Source organism: Aotus nancymaae, unplaced genomic scaffold, assembly GCF_030222135.1.
Source record: "Aotus nancymaae isolate 86718 unplaced genomic scaffold, 86718_ANA_hifiasm-v0.15.2.pri h1tg000020l, whole genome shotgun sequence".
NCBI lineage: Eukaryota > Metazoa > Chordata > Mammalia > Primates > Aotidae > Aotus > Aotus nancymaae.
The window spans coordinates 65884846-65911693 of record NW_026988432.1 but is presented as its reverse complement, the minus strand read 5'-3'; the positions used below and the strand labels follow the sequence as shown (position 1 = coordinate 65911693).

Sequence of the window (26848 nt, the reverse complement as noted above, 5' to 3'; positions counted from 1 at the left end):
TTGTGACTTGGAAAACCAACAGTATCTTTACTTAAGCATATCCTTCTATATAATCTAGCAATTCCACTCCTTATTTACCCAAGAGAAATGGAAATAAATATTCACCAAAAAACCCCACTTATCATCAGAGTAACTTTATTTGTAACAGCTAAAAACTAGAAACACCCACACTGCCAACAAAAAGAAGACTGGATTCATAAAAGGGAATATTCAGAATTTTTAATAAGGAACAAATAATCCATATACAGAACAAAACACAATTTTTCAAAACAGCATAAGAACACAATAGAGTACATAGTGTACAACTGTATTTATATTAAGTTCTAGAACAGGCAGTCACCTAGGTGTTAAAAGAATTTAGAACTGTGGTTATGAGGGTATGGAGAAGAGGCAAAGGTTGAATACAAAGTAGCAAGGGAGAACATTCTGGGTTGATGGCCATGTTCTATCTACAGTTTAACAGGCATGTGGGCTATAAGTATGTATACATTTCTTAAGACTTATCAAAGAGTGCATTCACTAAATATAAATAATGTCTCAATAAAAACTCTCGGAAGGAAAATAAAGGGCCATGAATGCCTTACAGAGATGTGATCATGAGCCATTAAAAACTACGGACATTGGCCAGGCACAGTGGCTCACTGGCCAGGCACAGGCTCACACCTGTAATCCTAGCGCTCTGGAAGGCCAAGGCAGGTGGACTACTTGAGGCCAGGAGTTCAAGACCAGCCTGGACAACATGGCGAAACCCCATCTCTACTAAAAATACAAAAACTCAGCTGGGTGTGGTGGTGCGTGCCTGTAATCCCAGCTACTTGGAAGGCTGAGGCATGAGAACCACTTAAGTGAACCCAGGAGACGGAGGTTGCAGTAAGCCAAGATCACACCACTGCACTCCAGCCTAGGTGACAGAGTGAGACCCTGTCTCAAAAAACAAACAAAAAAGAAAAAGGGCTTTCCTTTTTTTTTTTTTTTTGAGATGGAGTCTCACACTGTTGTCCAGGATGGAGTGCAGTGGTGCAATCCCAACTCACTGCAACCTCCGCCTTCTAGGTTCAAGCGATTCTCCTGCCTCAGCCTCCCAAGTGGCTGGGATTACAGGTGCCCACACCATGCCCAGCTAATATTTTGTATTTTTAGTAGAGATGGAGTTTCACCATGTTGGCCAGGCTGGTCTCGAACACCTGACCTCATGATTTGCCCACCTCAGCCTCCCAAAGTGCTGGGATTATAGGCGTGACCCACTGAGCCCGGCCTAGGACTTTCCTTTTCAAATATATGGACCTGACCTCATGAAATTTCAGAGCACAGGGGATAAAAAGATGATACCAAAAGTGTCCTGTGAGTGAGGGAGCTGGAGAAATAGCTTACATTCATATCCAATATCATTATTTGCAATCATTCCAAAATAAAAACATGTGGCTGGTTCCCTCCTGTGTAAAAGAACAATTTTTCCCTAGAGAGAACTGAAGATTAAAAAAAAAAATTACTTCTGCAATAGCAAAAAGCATTAAATGTATTAAGCAAAAACCATATCTAGAATTTTACTTTAAAATCAAAAACTGTACCTTTGAAAATGAGTATTTCAAGAAGTACAGTTACTACAGTTACAACTGAGATGAAATAAACAAACAAAAAGTTCATAAAACTAGACTCAAACTTAACTAGTTTAAAAACATTCACTTCTCTGAAGGACTAGGTTATACATTGCTCTTGAAGTAGTATTTTCTGCTCATATGCCAATATTAATCAGCAAACACAGTAGCATCAGCCACCCATGGAAGAGGACAAAGCAATATAAATAGAGAAGAAGGAAATTAAGGAAACTAATGTCTCCTGAAATTAGCTTTCAAGAAAAATCTACTAATTAAACTTGATAAAATCTAAACATAAAAAGGTCTATTCCAGAAAAACAATAACTTGCTTAACTAGTTTACAAGTTAAACAGATTCAATATTTTATAAATGTTCTTTATTAATAAGTATCAGGCTTAAGTTCACTAAAAGCAACTTTTCCTCACATTTATAGTTTTAAAAAATAATCTGTAAATTAAAAGTCTCTAATCTAAAATCGTATAAGTCTCTAATCTAAAAGTCTCTAATCTAAAATCGATACTGACTTATCAATACTTTATACACTGAACACTAAGCAGTATTAACCTACTATTTGGAAATGTTATATTTTGTAAGCAGTGTTTGCAGGCACAATACATTCTTGTTCTTCTCACAATAAGGAAATAAATTGTCCCAGAATTTAAGGACAAGAATGTCCTTTGAGAGGACCACTGAGCACCCCTCATAATAAATAAGGAGACCTGCGACAATGCATCTCATGAAATTTCAGAGCACTGGGGATAAAAAGATGATGCCACAAAGTGTCCTATGGATGAGGGAACTGGGGGAACAGCTTATATTCACAGAATGAGTACCAACTTGCCAAACAAAATACTTAAAGCTTAAAGACACTAAAAAGTATCTTCAAATGCTGAAAGAAAATTAGTTCCAATAATCATTTAAGTATATAGGTAAAATAAAGCCATTTTCAGACTAATAGTCTCAAAAAATTTACTTTCCCAAAAATTTACAATCTTAATAATATACTTTCTCAGTAATTCCTACAAAAACAAGGCAGTAAACAAACAGTAGGAAGACCTGATCGAGATTCAACCCTGGAGTGCAGCTAAGGGACGTCCCCATAAAAGCAGGTCTGCGATCAACTAATCCACAGTGTACTATGAGGACGAAGAGCTCCAAGGAATGGTGGAACTTAGATATATCTCACCATGTGGAAAACAACAATAAGACATGTTAAAAAGCCACTGGAGCTTTCGGAATAAATTTGTCATAAGAATGGGCTGGCATGGTGGCTCAAACAGCCAGCACTTTGGGAGGCCAAAGAGAGAGGATGGCTTGAGCCCAGGAGTTTGAGACCAGCCTGAGCAACATAGTGAGACCACATGTCTACAAAAAATTAAAAAATTAGCCAGGCATGGTGGCACCTGCTGTGGTCCCAGCAACTTGGGAGGCTGAGGTGGGAGAATTGCTTGAATCCAGGTGATCAAGGCTGCAGTGAGCCTTGATCTCATCACTGCGCTCCATCATGGGCAAAGAGCAAGACCCTATCTGAAAACAAACAAACAAACAAAACAGTAAATAATGCAAATGAAAAGAAAAAACAACTATCAACTCTAGGAGAAAGAACAGTTAGATGAGAAAAAGAATCAGTAGTCCACTTTTCAGTATTATAATACAATATTTATCTAGTTATCATAATGGTAACAATGAATATTGACAATCAAACATTGTGAAATGGTCACATTGGAGGACTGAAAGCAGGGAACTGGGGCAAGGGTATAAGAAACCTAAATCCTCATCTAATCGTAGTACCTAATTAATAGATAATGTCAAAAACTGGTATCTCAAGAAATAGCAGTTTATTATTAGAAAAAAGGAAACAGGCCGGGCGCGGTGGCTCATGCCTGTAATCCTAGCACTTTGGGAGGCCAAGGTGGGTGGATCACCTGAGGTGAGGAGTTCAAGACCAGCCTGGCCATCATGGTGAAACTCCATCTTAAAAAAAAAAGAAAGAAAAAAGGAAACAAATAGCAAAGGAAATATCTAAAAGAAAAAAAAAAACTAAGACTGAGAAAGGTACAAGAATGAGGCAGGGAATAGTGTTTTCCTTTTTAAGTCATTTAGTACTATGTTGGGGGCTGCACTCCCAGGATTGGTGATTTGCTAGAAGTACTCACATAACTCAGCATATGGTTTGTACTCACAGCTAAGATCTATCATAGAGAAAGAAGACAAAGCAAAAAGGGCAAAGGAAGAGGCACATGGGGTAAAGTCCAGAGGAAACCAGACAGACACCAGCTTCCTCGGGTCCTCTCCAGCTTCCTAGGGTCCTCTCCCAGTGTGTAACACTAGAAGGGTTCAATCTCTCCAGAAACAGTTAACATGTGTAAAGTGTTGTCTATCAGCAGCACATTACATATGGGGAGCACATTCTCTTTTTTTTACACTTATAAGATGAAATGGGACAGAAATAATCCTTCAGGTTGGGCAGATAAAGTGTAAAAGATTTCATACAACAGTGAAATTCCTCTCATGATAATATGTTTGAAGTTTATGACCAGGACCCACTAAATGCAAATTATTCACATATACAGGGTCAAAAATAATTTCTCATATACATTCCACAGAGTAATTATCCAATTTAGTTGTTATATAATTAATCCTTTCATATCTATTAACATTGTTTTGGCTTGTACTTTAATCAAGATTTTACTCTTATTTGGGTTACTTTCTGTATCTTTCCTCTATACCATCAGATTTAATCTTTATTTTAGCTTCTGCCCTACTCATATATGCTTCAGACAAGATATGCAGGTATAATCAGTTTAGAAAATGTGAAATTCTCAAATTCATTATAATGAATACGAATGTATGAATGCCTTTTTCATGCTGATGACAACTGTTAAAGGATTAATGGACCAGGAGCAGTGGCTAGCACCTCTAATCCTAACACTTTGGGAGGCCAAGGCAGAAGAACTGCTGGAGCCCAGAAATTCAAGATCAGCCTGGGCAACATAATGAGACCCTGTGTCTACAGAAAATAAAAAATCAGCCAAGCCTGGGCCTGCCGCAGTGGTTCACAACTGTATACAATCCCAGCACTCTGGGAGGCTAAGGCAGGCGATCATGAGGTCAAGAGATCAAGACCATCCTGGTGAAACCCTGTCTCTACTAAAAATACAAAAATTAGCTGGGTGTGATGGTGTGCTTAGTCCCAGCTATTCGGGAGGCTGAGGCAGGAAAATTGCTTGAACCCAGAAGGTGGAAGTTGCAGTGAGCTGAGATTGCGCCACTGAACTCCAGCCTGGGCGACAGAGTGGGACTCCGTCTCAAAAACAAAAAAAAATTAGCTGAGTGTGGTGGCCTGTGTCTATAGTCCCAGCTACTCGAGAGGCTGAGGCAGGAGAATCACTTGAGCCCAGCAGGTTAAGGCCATAGTGAGCTATAATGGCGCCACTGCACTCCAGCCTGGCCAACAGCACAAGACCATGTCTTTTAAAAAAAAAAAAAAAAAAAAAAAAGAGTTTGTAAAAGGGATTAATGACAAGAAAGTAGAAAAATTAACAAATTATTTTCACCTGGATGGTAGAGCCTACTATATACCTAGGCTATATGGTATGGCCTATTGCTCCTACACTACAAACTTATACAACATGTAACTGTATTGAATACAGTCAGCAACTGTAACACACTGGTATCTAAACATACCTCGCTCCACATAGAAAAAAGTACAGTTATGGTATTATAATCTTATGGGACCACCTCTCTACGTGCAGTCTATCCTTGACTGAAACATCATTAAGTGACACATGACTGTACATATATTAAGTATCAGAGGGAAAAACCCACATTAGACTCTTGCCTTTATTATTATTATTTTTTGAGATGGAGTCTCACTCTGTTGCCCAGGCTGGAGAGCAGTGGTGCGATCTCAGCTCACTGTAACCTCCGCCTCCCAGATCCGAGCGATTCTCCTGCCTCAGCCTCCTGAGTAACTGGGATTACAGGCACCCGCTGCCATGCCTAGCTAATTTTTGTTATTTTTAGTAGAGATGGGGTTTCACCATGTTGGCCAGGCTGGTCTTCAACTCCTGATCTCAGGTGATCCGCCTGCCTCAGCCTCCCAAAGTGCTGGGATTACAGGGACGAATCACAGCGCCCGGCTGACTCTAGCCTTTAAACAAAACCAAAAGTGCTATTTACTAGCAGTTACTCTAAATGTGGAAGACCAAAACAGTTTTCTTATAAAGTATAATAAATACCACTGGGTACTTCATGGTGAAACCAAACATTTTAAAAGGTATAGTATATCCTTTTAAGGGTGGCAGCCCTCTTTCACGCTATATTCCAAGATTGCATAATCTATTCTCAAGTATATCTTAAATTAGAACTTAACTGGGGTGATGAGGGGACCAACAACACATTTATTTAATAAAAAGAAAATTCACACATTGGTTACAATAAGAACTAGATAACAGTATTTAGCTATGATTCCCAAACAGTGTACTGAAGCACCCAGGGGCACTGCAAGCAAACTCAGAGAGGAGTTTTGGGACATCTTAAATTTGAGGGAAACAGCAATGCTGGACATCTTTCAGAAACAGCACAAAAAACTAGCTAAAAGTAGTTCAGTTTCAACATTAGATAGCACTGCATTCCTCTCAACAATGTATCTTGTGAAGCTGAATTTTCTGGGGCCTCATGACAGAAAAAGAAAAAAGAAAAGTACCACATAAAAATCAACATGGAACAAGAAATGAGGGTAGTAATATCCAATCTGATTGCATGGTATTACAAGTTGTACACTGTCCCACAGACATACACAAACTATTAGTAATTTTAGTTATGTAGGAGTGAAATAAAAATATTATTTTCCTCTTTCAACTTACGTGTATTATTTTTTCAAACATCTATTAACTTATTGTGATATTGTGATATAATAAGAAATACAAGGCCGGGCATGGTGACTCATGCCTATAATCCCAGGTGGGGGGATTGTTTGAGGCCAGGAGTTTGAGACCAGCCTGGGCAACACAGCAAAACCCTGCTTAATTTATTTAAAAAATCTTAAAAATTAAAAAATTTAAAAATCCTTTGTAATAAACCAGTAATAGTAAGTAAAGGGTTTACCTGGTTCTGTGAGCCATTCATGCAAGTTCTCAAACCTGAAGGGGGATCTTGGGAACGTCCAATTTGGAGCCAAATGGGATAGGGCTGTGGGTAACCTGGGGATCCACTATTTGTGACTGATGTCTAAAGTGGGGGACAGTCTTGTAAGACTGAGCCATTACCCTGTAGGGTCTGCATTAACTTCAGGTTAGTGCAGTTAGTGCCACAATTAAGTTAAGTTGTAGAACATCTAGTCAGTATCTGTCAAAAGTTGGATAATTGTTTGACATGGGAAAACCCTACATACCTCTGGTGTCAGAAGTGCTGTGAGAGAGCAGAACAAAACTGTTTTTCTCTTTTTAACTGTTAAGACATAAATACATTCTAAGTTGTGTGAACCTAACAACATAATAAAGGGAACTTTTAAGTGTTCCTGTTAAGTAGATTTCGGGTCTAAGAGCAGAATATGAACAAGATAAGGCTGAAACACTGGTCACAAAAGAAAGTCATGAAAGATGCTTGGAATTAAAAGGACTCATAAGTCAACTTGAATAAGCTCCCACTGGCCAAAGATGGGATGATATGAGTACTGACAAAAAACAACTCCAATGAGCTAAAATGTATCAATTATATTAAATCCATGAGTACATAATTATACTAAAAAATAAAAATTAATTGGTCACCTTTGGAGGATCTACAGGAACACCTCATTTTTTGAATAGTTGGTTAATAAAGTTGGGGAGAAATCGAGCATTTATCCTAAATTTCCAAAGTGATGTATTAATGCTGCCAAGTTTCTCTTTACCAAAATCTTGGCTAGTAAGTAAAAAAGAAATGAAAGAATACTGGAGGCCAAGCACAGTGGCTCACACCTGTAATCCCAGCACTTTGAGAAGTTGAGGCAGGCGAACTGCTTGAGCCCGGGAGTTCGACACCAGCCTGAGCAATATGGTGAACCCCTGTCTCAATCAAACATGCCAAAAATTAACCGGGCATAGTGGTATGCAGCTGTGATCCCAGCTACTCAGGAGGCTGAGGTGGGTGGATCACTTGAGCCCGGGAGGTCGAGATTGCATTGAACTGAGATCATGCCACTGTGTTCCAGCCTGGGCGACAGACCCTATCTCAAAAAAAAAAAAAAAAAGAAAAAAAGAATATTACAACTATCAACAAGGAGTCAAACTCTATAAAATATTTTAAGAGATTTATTCTGAGACAGATGTGAGGACCACTGCTACTTGAAAGGGATCCCGATCCAGACCCCAAGAGAGAGTTCTTGGATCTGGCACAAGAAAGAATTCAGGGTGAGTCCATAGTGCAAAGTAAAAGCAAGTTTATTAAGAAAGTAAAGGAATAAAGAATGGCTACTCCTTAGGCAGAGTAGCAACCTGAGCTGCTAGACTAAGGATACTTATTTCTTGATTATATGCTAACAAGGGGTGGATTATTCATGAGTTTTCCAGGAAAGGGGTGGGTATTTCCCAGAACTGAGGATTCCTCCCCATTTTAGACCATACAGGTATCTTCCTGACATTGCCATAGCATTTGTAAACTGTCACAGCATGGGTGGGAGTGTCTTTTAGCATGCTAATGTATCATAATAAGCATATAATGAGCAGCAAGGACAACCAGGGGTTACTTCCACTGCCATCTTGGTTTTGGTAGGATATGGCCACCTTCTTTACCACAACCTGTTTTATGACCTGTATCTTGTGCTGACCTCCTATCTCATCCTGTGACTTAGAATGCCTGACCTGGGAATGCAGCCCAGTAGGTCTCAGCCTCATTTTACCTAGCCCCTATTCAAGATAGAGATGTTTTGGTTCAAACACCTCTGACACTATGACTCATGACAGCCCAGGAGGTCCTGAGAGATGTGCCCAAGGTGGTGTTTTACAGCTTGATTTTATACATTTCAGGGGGACAGAAGTTAAAGGCAGACATCAAACAATACACATAAAGTGTGCACTGGTTCAGGTGGAAAGACAGGACAACTTGAAGAAGGGGCTTCCAGGTCATGGGTGGATTCAAAGAATATCTGATTGGTAATTGGTTGAAAGAGTTGTTATTATCTAACTATCTAGACTGAATAGAAAGGAGCATCTGGGTTAAGACAAGAGGTTGCTGAGACCAAGATTTTTATCATGCCAATGAAACCTCCAGGTAGCAGGCTTCAGAGCTCTTATCAGACCTAAAAAGGTGCCAGATTCTAGTTAATTTGTTCCTGGATCAAGGAAAAGATCTGGAAAGGGAACGGGATTCTCTACAGAATGCAGATTTTCCCCATAAGAGACAGCTTTGCAGGGTCATTTCAAAATATGTCAAATAAATATATTTTGGGGTGAAATACTTTGATTTCTTTCAGGGCCTGCCATCTGTCATGTGATGCTATACTACATTCAGACTGGAATCTGGTATCTTATTGCTACAGAGTCTGTTTTGTCAGTCTGAAGATCTCTGTTTTAATGTTAATGCTGGTCAGTTACGTCTGAATTCCAAAGAGAGGAAGGTATAGTGAAGGGAATGTCCAATCCCCATTCCCTTCATGGCCTGAGCTAGTTTTTTAGGTTTGATTTGGAACTCCCTTAACCTAGGGAGGGGGGGTCCATCAGTCTGCTGGGGGGCTTAGAATTTTATTTTTGGTTTACACCACTTTATACACAAATAAATATGGATACTGGCAATGATCATCAATGGCTGCTAATAACACCAAAAAAAGAGTGAGAGATAGAAAGAGAAGAGCTCCTTGATGGATGCACACACTATCTCTGAAAAATAAACAAAACAATCTGATTGTGTAGAAAAACAGTTTTTTCTCTGCTCTCATACCACAATGTGTAGCGTTTACTCCATACACCAAGCAAGCAATCAACATTGGAGTGGACACCAGCTGGGTGTTCTCTGATTCAATTCTGACACCATCTGTAGCATCAGATTCCACAGGTTGAGGGATCAGTCCCCACGGCTGCCCACCTCCAACTTCTGATGCCAACTGCAAGCCCTAGGCTGTTTTACCTGTGCTTCAGTCAGATATATTTGAACCAGAGCAACTCCATCTTGAATAGGGGCTGAGACTGACTAGGCTGCATTCTCAGATTAGGTGTCCTCAGTCACAGAATGAGACAGGAGGTCAACACGAGATATGGGTCACAAAGACCTTGCTGATAAAACAGGATATGGTAAAGAAGCTGGTCAAATCCCACCAAAACCAAGATGGCAACAAAAGTGACCTCTGCTCCTCCTCACTACTCACTATACACTAATTATAATGTATTAGCATGCTAAAAGACACGCTTGCTAGCGCCATGACAGTTTACAAATGCCATGGCAACGTCAGGAGTTACCCTAGATGGTCTAAAAAGGGGATGAACCTTCAGTTCCAGGAATTACCCACCCCTTTTCTGGAAAGTTCATAAATAATCTACCCCTTGTTTAGCATATAATCAGGAAATAACTATTTAGTCAAGCAGCCCATGCCACTGCTCTGCCTATAAAGTAGGGATTCTTTGTTTCTTTACTTTCCTAATAAACTTGCTTTCATTTTATGGACTCTCCTCAAATACCTTCTTATGTGAGGTCCAAGAACCCTCTCTTGGGTTCTGGATCAGGACACCTTTCCAGTAACACTTCCGATGGGACCAGCTATAAATCAGGGTTCCCATGACCCCTGCCTTGGGTTCGATTAATTTGCTAAAACAGTTCACAGAACCTAGGGAAACACTTATGTTTCCACTTACGTTCAGTGTATTATAAAGGGTACACAAAGGGTATAGATGAAGAGATCACAGGGCAAGGCATGTGGGAAGGGGTATAGAACTTTCATGCCCTCTCTGGGTATACTAACCTCCAGAAACTTCAACCTGTTCAGCCATGAAAAAGCTCTCCGAACCCCATGTTCTTAAATTTTTGATGGAGACTTCATTGGACAGGCATGCTGAAGTATGGACAACCATGAAAAAATGCTACTGAACAAAATGGGTATAATCTGATAACCTAATACTAACAGACTGAGTGGGGAAACCCAGTAAGCCCTATCTTGTTCAGATTCTTCTTGGCCTCTCTGTGCAGCATTCCTTCCTCCATGGTATGAGACAAGATCCATTCTCAAATGGGGATCTTATGACCTAAAATCAGACAAGGTAAGTTAGAGAATTTCTTTATGGTCAGCTCCTAGACAGAAAGCTGGGGGAAGATTAGAGGATGTTTCTAGTTTCTATGGCCTGCCCTGGGGAGAAAAAGGAGCAAGTAAACAAAGACTAGAAAAAGGCCAGAGAGAGAGACATCTGTTTTCTGAGGCCTACTGCTGAGGTCTAAAGTACTCCAACATTATAACAAAAAACTGTCTTTCACCCTTATTGCTCAGAAGCTGTTCCAAAGCTTCTTCAGAAATCAAAGACAAAAGGCAAAATACTTTAACAAAAGTATGCTTATTGTTTAAGTCACTTAAGAAATAACATGGGCTATGGGAGTTATGAGCCAGGAACTCTAGATGAAAACATATATGGACAGATAGATAGATAGATAGATCTATATATCTAATATCTTACAGATCAAGCTGTAAAATCAATAGGATATACAACTTAGTTCCTTTAGTTAATGCTCTGGAAAAAAAAAGAGAGGGAGGGTAAACATAAGAGAAAGGGCTGGGGGAAGAAAGGGCTCCACTTAGGTCCTACCTAATTTTTGAAAACAAATATATAGCTGGGTGTGGTGGCTCATGCCTGTAACCCTAACACTTTGGGAGGCTGAGACGGGCAGATCACCTGAGGTCAGGAGTTCGAGACCAACCTGACCAACATGGAGAAACCCTGTCTCTACTAAAAATACAAAATTAGCCGGGCATAGTAGGAGGCACGTGTAATCCCAACTACTCAGGAAGCTGAGGCAGGAGAACTGCTTGAACCCGGGAGGCAAAGGTTGTAGTAAGCCAAGATTGCGCCATTGCACTCCAGCCTGGGCAACAAGAGTGAAACTCAAAAAAAAAATTTTATATATACATATATACACATGTGTATACTATATACAGTACACATGTATACTATATATACATATATGTATATACACATACATTTACATATGTACATATACAAACACAAATGTTTATGTAAATATATGTCTATATATAATGATTTTTATAATTTTCTTCAAAAAAATTTTTCCTAAAAATGAGACTGAGGGGAAAATTATCTTAAATTATTAACATTAACTACTGATGGATACAGAATAACAAGTAGGTCTAATATCATTCACGATAGAGAAAGTCCTAAGCTGACAATTCTAAGTAGAAGTTTCCTTCATAGGTGATCTCTAAACATTTAAATGTAGGCAGCTGCTCGAAAGTTATAGTCATCAATTATCTTGGTTGGGTAAGTAAAAACCACTACCCCATGAAGATTTCAGTTTTTAAGGTGTATTGATTCATTTTCATTTTGCTGATAAAGACATACCCAAAACTGGGAACAAAAAGAGGTTTAATTGGACTTACAGTTCCACATGGCTGGGGAGGCCTCAGAATTGTAGCAGGAGGCTAAAGGCTCTTCTTACATGAGGGTATCAAGAGAAAATGAGGAGGGAGCCAAAGCGGAAATCCCTGATAAACCCATCAGATCACGTGAGACTTATTCACTATCACAAGAACAGCATGGGAAAGACTAGGTCCCAAGATTCAATTATCTCCCTCTGGGTCCCTCCCAAATCACATGGGAATTCTAGGAGATGCAATTCAAGTTGAGATTTGGGTGGGGACACAGCCAAACCATATTATAAGGCAACATTTTAGAGAAGAGAAATGGAAAATAGGAATAAAATTACTGGCTAGGATGTAAAGGCACTGCATAAGAATTAACAGCAGCTCACACCTGTAATCCCAACACTTTGGGAGTCTGAGGGGGAGGATCACTTGAGGCCAGGAGTTCGAGACCAGCCTAGCCAACACAGTGAAACTCTTATCTACTAAAAATAGAAAAAAATTGCTGGGCATAATGGCAAACGCCTATAATCGCAGCGACTCAAGAGGCTGGGGCATGAGAATCACTTGAACCCAGGAGGCTGAAGTTGCAGTGAGCCAAGATCATGCTGGTGCACTCCAGCCTGAGTGATAGAGCAAGATTCTGTCTAAAAAAAAAAGGTAAATAGAATTAACAGCAGCTGCATTATTTCCTGGAATTAAATAAAATCTGGAGACAGAAGTAAAATGCTAATTTTATACAGGCAAAATAGGCGAAAAGTCAAGATTTGGAATTAAAATGTTAAATAGTAACTCTTTACCTACATAGTGAATTATTTTGATTTAAAAAAAGCAGAAAGTAAAAGCACGATTTATTAAACTATGACAACAAATAAAGGTTCAAATTAAGTTGTTAAAAGTAACAATCATTATTTGTTTAAAAAAATGTTTACACACACACACACACACACACACACACAGAGTTAGCAGATTGTTCCTGTCTTGTAACTTTTATTCTGTAACTTGTTATCATGTAAAACTATTTCATCATTTAGACCTAAAGGAAGGAAATCATGCTTTTATGCCTTCAGTTGACTACAAAAAATTTTTATACAATCATAATGCTTCTAAGACATTAATTTGAAAAGTAACCTGGGGAACATTTGAGGAAGCAAGCTCTAATGTCATGTTTTTTTTTCCTTAGAATGCTAAACTATGTTGAAAAACTCAGAATTTTACCCACTGCTTTTCAATTTACCTTTTCAATTGTTTGTAACAAAATGGACTTAAGTAAGCTTTCCTTCAGCTTTATGTCTGCAATTTCTTTCTCATAATTTTCTCAAGCAGAAAGTCTAAGATCTTGATTCATATTTCTATTTTGAAGCTAGGTACAGTAGCTCACGCCTGTAATCCCAGCACTTTGGGAGGTCGAGGCAGGTGGATTGCCTGAGGTCAGGAGTTCAAGACCAGCCTGACTAACGTGGTAAAACTGTGTCTCTACTAAAAATACAAAATCTGTCTCTATTAAAAATACAAAATACAAAACCCTGTCTCTACTAAAAATGCAGTCAGGTGTGGTGGCGCACACCTATGGTCCCAGCTACTCAGGAGGCTGAGGGGGGAGAATCACTTCAACCCGGGAGGTGGAGGTTGCAGTGAGCCGAGACTGTGCCACTGTACTCCAGCCTGTGCAACAGAGCGAGACTCTGTCTCAAAAAAAAAAAAAAAATCCTTACAAGGAAAGTTCTAGTTACACAATAACCATTTTATAACTGACAAGTATACCTCATTTTTAAACAATGAAAATGGTACACAGCTTTATTTCCAAAGTATCACAATACCTTATTCTCATTTTTAGTGCTTCTGAACTAATGTAACCTTCATTTGTTGATGGACTGCCATGCTTCAATACATCATGGTGCAAGCTCTGAAAGCAATTCCAAATGACTTCTGCCAGTACTTTTGTTTTCAATAACCTTTTATATAAAAGTTTCATAAAATAATTGTATAAATTTTCAAGGCTATCAGTTTGAAAAACTTCAAATATAAAAAACAGGCTCAGTGCCTGTTAAAACAGCAGGTGTCAACAAATACTGATTCCCTTCCTATACATATTACTCATGACTGTTTAGAATAGAATATTTACATGTTCACACATATTACTTGCATGTATATAAAACATCTCTGGAAGAATATAAAAGGAAATATTAAGTTTTAATCCCTTCAAAGAGATCTTGGCTGAGAAAAAAGGGTAAAGGGGAGAGATAGTTTAACCTTTATGTACCATGGGTATTATCTTTTTCAAAATAAAATACATTTTAACTGTTTTAACTAAAAAGACATTCATATTATTTCCATCTCATCTAGCCTCCTATCCATCTATAAAGAAACGGAAAAATAACAATGGATCCTGTTGATACTTCCTGATCAACAGGAAGTATACGGGCTTCGGAGTTTGACAGATGCTGTAGGTAAACTTTAGCTCTGTCTGGAACATAGCTGTGAGCTTTGACTAAGTGTCATAACCTTTGTGTTATTAACCATACATAAAGCCAAAAATTGAAATACATATTTTCCCCATAAACAAGTCTGAAAAGAGAAGGGTTTCACTGCTTTTTTCCTTAATTTTCCATTTAAAGTCCTTCAGAAAAGACATAATTACATTTTTAAAATATCAAAACTCAAAAAGCCAACAAGAAACTTGAAAAAAATACTAGCAATGGAAGTGACAAATAATTTACAAAACTATTTTTTTAAACCAGAAAAATGAGTAAAGGATATGAACACCCAGCATACATCAAACACATTTTAAAATGAAAGAACGGCAAATGAAAGATGTACTTTTTCATGCACCAATTTTCTAAAGATGAACAAGTTTGATTCCCAATATTAAGGAGGATGTGAAGAAAGAAACACTCATACACTACTGGTAGGAGTGTAAGCTGATAGAATCAGAAGGACAACTTAGTAATATCTATTAAAAATTAATATTCTGGCTGGGTGCGGTGGCTCACACCTGTAATCCCAGCACTCTGGGAAGCCGAGGCAAGAGGATCACCTCAGGTCAGGAGTTCAAGACCAGCCTCGCCAACATGGTGAAACCCTATCTCTACTAAAAATACAAAAATTGGCCAGGTGTGATGACAGATGCCTATAGTCTCAGATACTTAGGAGGCTGAGGCAGGAGACTCACTTGAATCCAGGAAGTGGAGGCTGCAATGACCAAAGATCGCACCACTGTACTCCAGCCCAGGCAACAGAGCAAGACTATATCTCAAAAAAAAAAAAAAAAATTAGGACCTTACCCTCCAAGCAGACAAAAGTAAGCAAAAATATTAAGTTTTCTGCAATATGTACTGTAGCACTGTTTGTTAACAGCCAAAAAAACCTTCATTTGTCTTACATCTTTATTAGCAACTTAAAATCCTTTAGAAATAAAGCAAAGGAACCGACCAGGCATGGTGGCTTCTGCCTGTAATCCCAGCACTTTGGGAGGCCAAGGCAGGCAGATCACAAGGTCAGGAGCCTGAGACCAGCCTGGCCAATATGGTGAAAACCCGCCTCTACTAAAACATACAAAAAATTAGCCAAGTGTGGTGCTGTGCACCTGTAGTCCCAGCTACTCAGGAGGCTGAGGCAGGCGAATCACTTGAACCCAGAAGGTGGAGGTTACAGTGAGCTGAGATTGCACCACTGCACTCCGGCCTGCGTGACAGAGACTCTGTCTCAAAAAAAAGAAAAGGAAAGACAAATAAATAAATAAATAAAACAAGATCTGGCTGGGTGAGGTGGCTCACACCTGTTATCGCAGCACTTTGTCAGATGGAGGCAGGCAGATCACAAGGTCAGGAGTTCAAGACCAGCCTGACCAATGTGGTGAAACCCCATCTCAACCAAAAATACAAAAAGTAGCCAGGCATGGTGATGCATGCCTGTAGTCCCAGCTACTCAGGAGGTTGAGGCAGCAGTATTGTTTGTGCCTGGGAGGCCAAGGTTGCAGTGAGCCAAGATCACACCATTGCACTCCAGCCTGGATGACAGAGCCAGACTCCATCTCAAACACACACACACAATATCCAATTATAGCCTGTCTATAGAGACTCACTTGAGATTTGAAGACAGAAATAAGCTGAAAGTAAAAGGATAGAAAAACATATTCCATGCAAACAGTAACGAAAAGAGAGCTAGAAAATCTATGCTAATACCAAACAAAATAGACTGTCTCTTAAATATTATATAATGATAAATGGGTAAATTCATCAACAAGATATAACAATTATAAACATATATACACATAACAACAGAGCCTCCAAAGATACAAAACAAAAACTGACAGAATTGAGAGACGAAAGAGACCGTTCTATGATAAACAAAGACGCCAATACTTCCCTTTCAATAATGGATACACTAACTAGAGAGAAGATCAACAATGAAAAAGAAGACTTGAACAACACTATAAGCCACATCTATAGAACACCCCACCCAAAGACAGTGTAATACAAATCCATCTTAAGTACACATGGAACAGTCTCCAGGACAGATCATATGTTAGGCAATAAAATATGCCTCAATAAACTTTAAGACTAAATTCATACAAAGTATGTTCTCTGATCACAATGAAATAAAACTAGAAATCAATAACAGACAAAATGTTGAAAACTTCAAAAATATGGAGATAATCAAGCAACACACTTGACACTCAACAAAGCACTCAACAAACGAGGAACAGAAAGAACATCCTTAAACTGATAAAGGGTATCAATAAAAAATCCCTAGTTGGCTAGGCATGGTGGCTCATTCTTATAATTCCAGCATTTGAGGAGGCTGAAGCAGGAGACACTTGAGCCCAGGAGCTTGAGACCAGCCTGGGCAAAATAGGGAGACCCTACCTTTACAAAATATACAAAAATTAGCCAGGCATGGTCGCTCATGCCTATTGTCCCAGCTATTCAGGAGGCTGAAGTGGGAGTATCACATGAGCTTGGGAAGTCAAGGCTGCAGTGAGCCATGATTGTACCACTGCACTCCAGCCTGGGTGACAGAACAAGACCGAGTCTCCAAAAAAAAAAAGAAAAAAGAAAGAAAGAAAAAAAAACCCCAGTTAACATTATACTAAATGGTAAAAGACCGGAAGCTTTCCTCCTAAGATCAGGACCAAGATAGGGAAATCTGTTGTTACCGCTTTCATTCAGCATTGTACAGGAAGTTCTAGCCTGGACAATTAGAAAAGAAAGAAAAATAAATAAATAAATGGTATTCATATTGGAAAAGAAGTAAAACTATCTCTATTTACAGATGGCACGATCCTATACACAAAACTCAAAAGAATACACCAGAAAACTATGGGAATGAATAAGGGGTTCAGCAAAGTCACACAATATAAGGTGACAGAAAAGTTGTATATGTACACGCTAGGCAATAAACATTGTGAAAATTAAATTTAAACACAATTTCATTTGCAACAGCAGCCAAAAAAATAAATAAAAATAAATTTAACCAGGGAAGTGAAAGCCTTGACACTGATAACTACAAACATTGTGCAAAAAAGACAAACTAAACAAGTAAAAAGACATCCCATGTTAATGGTTTGGAAGACTTAATACTTTTAAAACAGAAATACTACCCAAAGGGATTCAGAAATTCAATGCAATCTCTATTAAAATTCCAATGGCCTTTTTTTACAGAAATGGATCCTCAGTTTCATATGGAATTGCAAGGGGTCCTGAATAGCCAAAAAACACTGGAAACCACAAAGTCAAAGAATTCACACATCTTTTTTTTTTTTTTAATTTATTTATTTTTACTTTTCCTCTTTTTTTTTGAGACAGAGTTCCACTTTGCCACCCAGGCTGGAGGGCAATGGCTCGATCTCAGCTCACTGCAACCTCTCCCTACTGGGTTCAAGCGATTCTCCTGCCTCAGCCTCCTGAGTAGCTGGGATTACAGGTGCCCGCCACCACACCCAGCTAATTTTTGTATATTTAGTAGAGACGGGGTTTCACCATGTTGACCAAGCTGGTCTTGAACTCCTGACCTCAGGTGATCCGCCCACCTCGGCCTCCCAAAGTGCTGGGATTACAGGCGTGAGCCACCACACCCAGTCCACACATCTCAATTTCAAAATGTACTAGGAAGCTGCAATAATCAAAACAGCACATGGTACCTGGCACAAAGACGGCTATATCAATCAACTGAATCAAACCAAGAGGCCAGGGAAAAAAACTCAGACATTTGTGGTCAACTGATTTTCAACAAGGATGGCAGGACCACTCAATCAAGAAATAATAGTCTCTTCAACAGATGAGGATGGGACAAGTAGATTGACACATGCAAAAAAAGTGGGTCCCTCCGGCAGGGCACGGTGGCTCATGCCTGTGATCCCAACACTTTGGGAAACCAAATGGATGGATCACTTGAGGCTGGGAGCTTGAGACCACCCTGGCCAACATGGTGAAACCCCATCTCTACTAAAAATACAAAAATTATCTGGGCGTAGTAGCACATACCTATAATCCCAGCTACTCGGGAGGCCGAGGCATAAGAATTGCTTGAACCTGGGAGGTGGAGGTTGCAGTGACCTGAGACTGGGCCACTGCACTCCAGCCTGAGTGACAGAGTGAGATTGTCTCAAAAAAAAAAAAAAAAAAAAAAAAGTGGACCCCTATCTCACACCATGTAAAAATATGGACCAACAACTGAAAATAAGAACTAAAACCACAGAACTCTTAGAAGAAAGAATGGAGTAAATCTTCCATCCTTGGATTTGGGAATGTAGATATGACACAAAAAGCCTGTGTAACAAATGAAAAAAGCAGATAAATTATACTGTAAAATTAAAACTTTTCATGCATCAAAAGGATATTATCAAGAAAGTGAAAAGACAACCCAGTAAACAGAAGTATTTGTAAACCATATATCTGATAAGCATTTAGTAACCAAACATATAAAGTACTCTTTCAATAACAAACAATACAATTTAAAAATAGACAAAGAACTTCAGTAGGTATTTCTCCAGAGAATACACAAATGGCCAATGAGCACATGAAAAGATGTTCAACATCTTACCTACCAAAGAAATGAAAATCTAACCCTCAATGTGATACCACTTCATACCCACTAAGATAGCTAAAATTTTAAAAAGAAAAGAAAATGGCCAAGTATTGGCAAAGATGTAGAGAAATTGAAAAATTGGATTATAAAATGGTGTAGTTGCTTTGGGAAACAATTTGGCAGTTCCTCAAACTGTTAAACAGGAGCTACCACATGAGCTGTTTTCTGACAACACTTCTGACACCACATGTGGAAGTGTTTTTCCGTATCAACAACCAGTTCTCCAACTTTCCAGACACCAAGTGAGTGCCCTATAATTCAATTCAATTCTGACACTAACCGCCCAGAGTTAATGTCAGATTCCACTGGCTCAGTTCTACAAGACTGCCCTCACTTCAGTCACCAGCCACAAGCCGCACATTGCCACCTGTACTTCTGACCAAACAGCTATAAATCGGGGTTCCCACAACCCCCTCCTCATGTTCAATAATTTGCAAGAATGGCTCACAAAAACTCAGGGAAACACTTTACTTATTTATGCATATCAGCTCATTATAAAGGATATAAACAAACAACCAAATGAAAAGGCACAAGGGTGAGGCCCAGATGGGTTCCAAGTATATGAGCTTCTGTCCAACGAGGTTGAAGCAACACCTTCCCAGCATAAGGACGAATTCACCAACCCAGAACCTCTCTGAAACCCACTGTTTAGAAGTTTTTATGGAGGTCTCATTTCATATGCATGATTGATTATATCACCTGCCACTGACTATTAACTGAACTCAATATCTAGTCCTCACCACATCACCCATCCAGGGGTGGGGCTGCAAGTTCCAATTCGCTAATCCACACAGTTGGTTCTTCTAGCAACCAGCTTCCATCCTGAAGTTGTCTAGGGGCCTATCAAGAATCACTTTTTAGCATAAATTCAGATGTGACTGAAAAAGACTTACTATGAGTATCAAAATATGCTCTATTACCTCTATCATTCAGAAAACTCCAAGGATCTTTGAAGTTCTGGGCTAGGAACCACAGACAAAGACCAAATATATATTTCTTATTGTATAATATCACACTCAGCAATTCCTACTCCTACTCCTAGGTATATACATAAGAGAAATGAAAACACATGCCCACACAAAAACTTGTACATGAATATTCACACCAGCATTATTCACAATAGCCAAAAAAGAGAAACAACTTAGATGTTCAACTGATAAATGGATAAATGAAATGTGGTATATCCAGATGAGAGTACTGTTTTCCAATGAAAGGAAATCAAGTACTAATATATCCTTCAATATGGATGAACCTTGAAAACATGCTAAATGAAGGAAGGCAGTTACAAAAGATCATATATGATTTCATTTATATGAAATATCCAGAATATCTGAAATATCAAGAGAGACAGAAAGTAGATTAATGGGGGAGGGCGGGGTAGTGCGTGACTACTCCTAATGGGGAACAGGTTTTTTTGGGAAAGTAATGAAAATGTTCTAAAATTGATTGTGGTGATGGCTGTACAACTCTATATACAGACTTTCCCCAACATATAATGTTTCAACTTGGGATTTTTCAACTTTACAATGGTATCCATATAATCATTCTGTTTTTCACATTCAGTATTCAACAAATTACATGAGATATTCAACACTTTATTATAAAATAAATTTTGTGTTAGAGGATTCTGTAGGCTAATGTAAGTGTTCTGAGCATATTCACAGTAGGCAAGGCTAAATATGATGTTAGGTGCATTAACTGCATTTTCCACTTACAATATTTTCAAATTACTATGGGTTTATCAGGATGTAACTGTCGTAAGTAGAGAAGCATCTGTACTAAAAACCAATGAGGCTGGGTGTGACAGCTCATGTGTGTAATCCCAGGACTTTGGGAAACCAAAGCAAAGAAAGTGGATCACTTGAGCCCAGGAGTTTGAGACCAGTGTGGGCAATATGGTAAAACCCCATCTCTACAAAAAATTAGCTGGGCATGGTGGCACATACCCATAGCCCCAGCTACTCAGGAGGCTGAAGTGGGAGGATCATCTGAGCCTGGGAAGTCAAGCTGCAGTGAGCTGTGACCACACCACTGCACTCCAGCCTGGGCGACAGAGTGTGACTCTGTCTCAAAAAAAAGAAAAAAAAAAATTGAGTCACACAGACCAATGAATACATACATACATACCAATGCATTGTACAATTTAAAAGGTGAATTTTATGGGTACATGAATTATATTTCAATAAAGCTCTTTTAAAAAAGAAAAGCAGGTTCAAATCTTTGCCATGTTAAAAATCTCTCTCAACACTTTATCACCTTCTGCTACCACCTCTTTCTGTTCTCCCCTTCATAGCTAAAATTGATTTTAAATAATCTACGTACGCTTTTCCACTCTCTAAACTCAACTCCACGAAAACTAGTTCCTCCCCCAACCATTCTATCAAAACTGTTCTCACATAGGTATCAAATTGAATAACCTCCTCAATATCAAATCAACAAACTCTCAATAATCTTTGTTTTGCTCAACTTTTCAAAGCATTTATTTAAAGTATGGCTTTCCTTTTTTTAGGCCAGGGTCTCACTCTGTCACCCCATGCTGCAATGCAGTGGTACAATCACAGCTCACTGCAGCCTCAACCTCCCAGGATCAAGCGATCATCCCACCTCGGCCTCCTGAGTAGCTGCAACCACAGGTATGCACCACCGAACCCGGCTAATATTTTTTTTTTTTTTTTTTTTTTTCCACAGAGATGCCAGTCTCCCTATGTTGCCCAGACTGGTCTCAAACTCTCTGGCTGAAGCAATCCTCCCACCTCAGCTTCCCAAAGTGTGAGATTACAGGCATGAGCTACTGTGTGGAGGCTTTCCTTTTTTTAAAAAAATATTAACATATTTTTTCTTGAGAGTTGATTGTGAAGCATAACTTCCTTTAAAAATGATGCCAGGCCAACGCAGTGGCTGACACCTGTAATCTAGCACTTTGGAAGGCCAAGGCAGGCAGATGGCTTGAGCCCAGGAGTTCAAGACCAGCCTGGGCAACATGGCAAAAATCCCATCCCTACCAAAAATAAAAAAATTAGCCAGGTGTGGTGGTATATGCCTGCAGTCCCAGCTACTCAGGAGGCTGAAGCAGGAGGATGACTTGAGCCCAAGAGGTGGAGGTTGTAGTGAGTTGTGATGGTGCCAGATCCCATTTTGGCTTCTATGACATTTTCTCATGATTTGTCTACATCTCTAAACACTTAGGAATTTCCTTTTCCAGCTCTTCTGCTAACTGGCTTTAAATGTTCTTCATGGCCTATTTCCAGAATTATTTTATGTCAACAAACTCGAATTTGGTGTTACCTAAATCAAAGAATTCCGATACTGGCTGGGCGAGATGGCTCACGCCTGTAACCCCTGCACTTTGGGAGGCTGAGGCGGGCGGATCACAAGGTCAGGAGATCAAGACCATCCTGGCCAACATGGTGAAACTCTGTCTCTACTAAAAATACAAAAAATTAGCTGGATGTGGTGGTGTGTGCCTGTAATTCCAGCTACTCCAGAGGCTGAGGCAGAAGAATCGCTTGAACACAGGAGGTAGAGACTGCAGTGAGCCGAGACTGTGCCACCGCACTCCAGCCTGGTGACAGAGCGAGACGTCATCTCAAAAAAAAAAAAAGAATTTAGATACTACTCATAATACAGCCTGTTATTTTGTACTCCAAATCTACATTCACAATTCCATAGCAGATGATTCCACGTGGATGTTTCACAGGTAACTTCCACTAAATACGTTCAGAAGCTAAAATAATGTTTTTCCTCAAATTTGCTTCTTTCTGAATTCCCTGTCTCAGTATATTTTACCATTGTCTATTCAATCACCCAAATTAAAATCCAAGTCATCTTATTCTATCATTTTTCCCTCATTTCCCATATCCAATTGTTGCTGAATTCTATGAATTCTACTTTCTAAATATTTCTATTAACCTCTTCCTCCATATTCCCTCTAACATTGCCTTAGTTTGGACCCTTATTTCTCACTTCAATTATTGCAAAAACCTCCTAACCAGTCTTTCTGCATCCATTCTTACCTTCTCTCCATCCCTTCTGAAATCCTTACTCTACAATTCCATAATGATCTTTCTAAAATAAAAATCTTGGCCAGGAATGGTGGCTTCCACCTGTAATCCCAGCACTATGGGAGGCTGAGGCGAGTGGATTGCCTGGGCTCAAAGTTCAAGACCAGCCTGGGTGACATAGGAAAACCCCATCTCTACAAAAAAATACAAAAAATTAGCCAGGTGTGGTGGTGTGCACTTGTGATCCCAGCCACTCGTGAGGCTGAGGCAGGAGGATCGCTGGAGCCTGGGAAGTTGAGGCTGCAGTAAACCATGATGGAGTGCAATGAGTGCCACTGCATTTCATCCTGAGTGACAGACTGAGACCTTCTCTCAAAAGAAATTTAAAAATTAAAAAATAAAATAAAAACCATATCCGGTCACTTTTTTCATTAAAATACATAAACCCTATTATTATCTATAGGAAAAAATGGTAAGGTCCTTGGAATGGCATGCAATACTTTTGAAGATCTGTGCAACCTCATCTTCTGCTACTTACCACAACTAATGCTACAGCTACAGAAAACAAATTTCCATTCTCAAAAGTGTTCCATGTTCTTTCTTTTTTTGTCTTTTTCTTTTTTCCTTTTTGTGGAGAACAGGGTCTCACTATATTGCTCAGGCAGGTCTCAAACTCCTGGGCTCAAGCTATCCTCCTGCCTCTACCTCACTAAAGCTGGGAACACAGGTGTGAGCTGCTGCATCCGGTGTTTCATGTTCTTTCTCACCTACATGTCTCTGTCTACCTTTCCCTCTGCAAGTTCCTTCCCCACCCCAGCCCCAGCCCCCCAATTTCTGCATCAGTCATGAGTAAGCCCGCTTTAAGCTTAAGGACATAAAGTATACAGTACCTAATACAGTGCCAGACATATAGCAGAGGGTTAAAACTGGCTGAGCTGACTTAGGTCTTTTCTTCATCCTCTCAATGACTTCTATTTGCTTATAAGATAAAACTGCAATTACTTCAATGGTCTGCAAGACTATCCACAATTTGGTCTGCCTGTCTCCCCAGTTTCAGGTCTTGCCACCACTCTGTATTATATTTGCTATTTTTGCAGATGCTACTCTGTAATTTTAGTCTCCCATGCTTTTTCTCACACTGCTCCTTCTACCTAAATGCCCATTCTTTCTATGCCTGTACACTTGTTATTTTCATCACCTTCCATAGATAGTTTTTCCTTACAGGTTCCCCCTTCTTCAGCTTTCCTTTTCTTCATTTTAAGAAACTGACCACTAACTCCTTAGAACATCCACTATCCCTCATCTGTTCTTCAATCAATACAGTCTTGTACTTGTTGACAATTAAAGAGATAAGGTTCAACTACCCTAAAGGCAGGGACATTGCCTTACCTATCTTTAAGTCCTCTTCGCCTGGTCACAGTACTTTCTACATAGCAATTCCTGTATTCTAAATAATCTGCATTTTTCCTTATTACCTCTTACATATACTAAGTTTCTATAGGGATCTTCTTTCAAAACAGAAAGAACATTCTTTTAGGTTACATTCCAGGCCTGATTTCTTGTTGCCAAGCAAACAACCATGTAACTATAACTGTACAAATTAAAGTTATTATGCACTTTCTGATACCACTTTCCATTCTAAATTAGGAGAGAAATCCGTATTTTGAAGAGATAGCAAACTAAGTTGTATTACATTGTTTCAAGTTACCTTGTTTAAAGAGTTACTTCTCAAAAGCTACTGTTAACTAACCTACCCCACTCATCTACCAGATACTCTGAATGAAAAGTGGGAACCATTCTACTGACCTTCCTACCCTTAGTACCACCACTCCAGCTTACAGTAATTATTCATTTTCAGAAAGACAGAAAGGAATTATCAAATCACCAAAATAACTCTAAAAACAGAAAGTGATCTTTCTTATTCACAGTCCCATTTATTCATTTAGAAGTGCTGCCTCTCTGAGCACCAAACCAAAACCTTATCACAAGGTTCAATATTTCGTGAATAACTGCCAAGTATGATAGAATGCTCCCCAAAGTATTGCAGCAGTAGAACATGACCACTCCACTAAATAAAAAATTCAGCGAAAGCTCTTCTAACAAGACTGGATGGCGCGCTAACTAAATGGCCAAACGGCTGCACTTCCTGTACAGGCACGTTCAAAATACCTCGAATTAACATGCTAGGGATCTTGAAGAACTGTACTAGGCCTTGCTCAAGAGGAAGAAGGCTTTGTAATACAGAATCCCAAAACTTGCAACAGCAGAATTACTTCAGGGAAGTCGGAGGTGTGAAATAATTCTGTAAAATCTGTTTCACTCTCACAACGATCAGTTCTCTAGAGAGAAAACTGACCTCAAGAGCATTTTGGCACAGACATGAGTTGCGAAAGAATTCTCAACTCCAGATCTGTCCCTTCATTCCCAATGAAACCTGAAGGAAGGACCGCAGCACCCAAGGGCGCCCACTGCTCAGTGCCAGCGGAGAGCGACACCAAGAGCCTGTCCTGGTTCCCTGGGGAAACCCCAAAGCCCGGCCACTATGCCGGGCACGACCCACCAGCTGTGAGGGCTGGGTCCCCTCGTCTCCGTCCAGGCGCCCCCAAGAGCTTCCCCGAGGCCTGGAGACTCCAGAGGAGGCTCAGCTACTAACTCTCCGCCCCCGGCCCCCGAGAGCACCACAAACGCGGACGCCGCAAAGGGAGGCCCTTCGGCCAGAGGGAGCGACGAACGGCCAATGGGGCGAGAACTGGGGCGAAGCCTTCCCGGGAGGAACCGACGCCGGGGGCAGCCACGCCCCCCACCCCCAACTTCAAACCCGAGCGCGGCGAGCGCCGAGCCCCACACGCTGCCTGACAGACGAGGGCGCGAGGCCGGCGCGGGAGAGGGTTCCTCGGGCACGCCAGGGGCATCGCAGCGACCCTCGCACGCGACAGCTGCCTCTGACTAACCTGTACCTGCCGCCGCGCGACCGCCCGCCCCGCCGCAGCCGCAACCTCTTCGTGCTCACGCTGCCGCCGCAGCGACCACAACCGCCTCCTGCGCTGCGCCCCAGGCCGGCCTCGGGCGCCCCATTCCCACCCCGCCCAGCCTACGCCTGTTTACAATGATTGGGACAGAACAAGACGAGCCGGTCCATTGCGCACGCGCACTCCCTCCTCCCACCGCAGCCGGCTTCCCGGGTCCTCCTCTCCGCTCTGACGGCTGAAGCCGTCAGGGGCAAGTGCCCTGTGCCCTAGCGCGGGGCGCGCTGGGAGTCGTAGTTCCTGAGACCCCGGCGTCCAGTCAGTCCGAAGGCCTCTCGTCAAGGAAGCAAACTACAACACCCAGGAGGCACCGCGCCTCCTTCGTCCCGGGCTCGCTGAGCTGACAGACTGAGGGAGAGCGCGAGAGAACGCGCCGAGCGCTAGTGCTCTGCAGGCGCCTGCGCAGTCGCTTGCCTTGCAGGACCCCAGGATGGGCGCCTACCCCGGTGTTGTTCTGGCGAGGGTGGTTTGCGGGCATTTCCTGCCACGGCCTTGTGGACAGAAAGAGCTTTCCTCTCCACGCTCTGGCCAGCCTGTGCCTCAGCTACCAAAGTTGAGAGCTTTCTTTGTGCCAGCGTGCTT

The 26848-nt window shown here is 40.6% G+C and overlaps 1 protein-coding gene across 1 annotated transcript in view; it reads right to left on the bottom strand.

Annotated features, from left to right (window-relative positions):
* The window catches only part of RALBP1 (ralA binding protein 1), a 57355-nt gene extending 30985 nt beyond the window's left edge, over window positions 1–26370 (bottom strand). The window contains exon 1 of the mRNA XM_012446869.2: window positions 26192–26370. The gene's annotated coding sequence lies outside the window, so the exon portion shown is untranslated. The remainder of the gene's footprint in view (window positions 1–26191) is intronic.
* Between the last annotated feature and the right edge of the window lie 478 nt (window positions 26371–26848).